This window comes from Etheostoma spectabile, chromosome 19, assembly GCF_008692095.1.
Source record: "Etheostoma spectabile isolate EspeVRDwgs_2016 chromosome 19, UIUC_Espe_1.0, whole genome shotgun sequence".
Lineage (NCBI taxonomy): Eukaryota > Metazoa > Chordata > Actinopteri > Perciformes > Percidae > Etheostoma > Etheostoma spectabile.
In genome coordinates this window covers 12,054,595-12,054,878 of record NC_045751.1, presented here as the reverse complement: position 1 = coordinate 12,054,878, position 284 = coordinate 12,054,595, and positions in this window count along the sequence as shown.

Genomic DNA, 284 nt, shown 5'->3' with positions numbered 1-284 from the left:
AGCACAACTCAAATACAGTTCTCGCATTTAAACAAATGTTCTAAACATTTTATTCAATCACCATTTTAGATCAAAGCAATGCTTTCTGATATTCATCTAGGTTCTGAGACTATGTCATGATTTGTATTTCATTCATGAAAGAATATCTGGTATAAAGTATTTTCAGTGGTAAACTAATCTTATCCTTTTCTTTAACAGGAAAAAGCTGGCTCAGCGTCTTCAGGAAGCTGAGGAGCAGATTGAGGCAGTGAATTCCAAGTGTGCTTCTCTTGAGAAAACCAAAC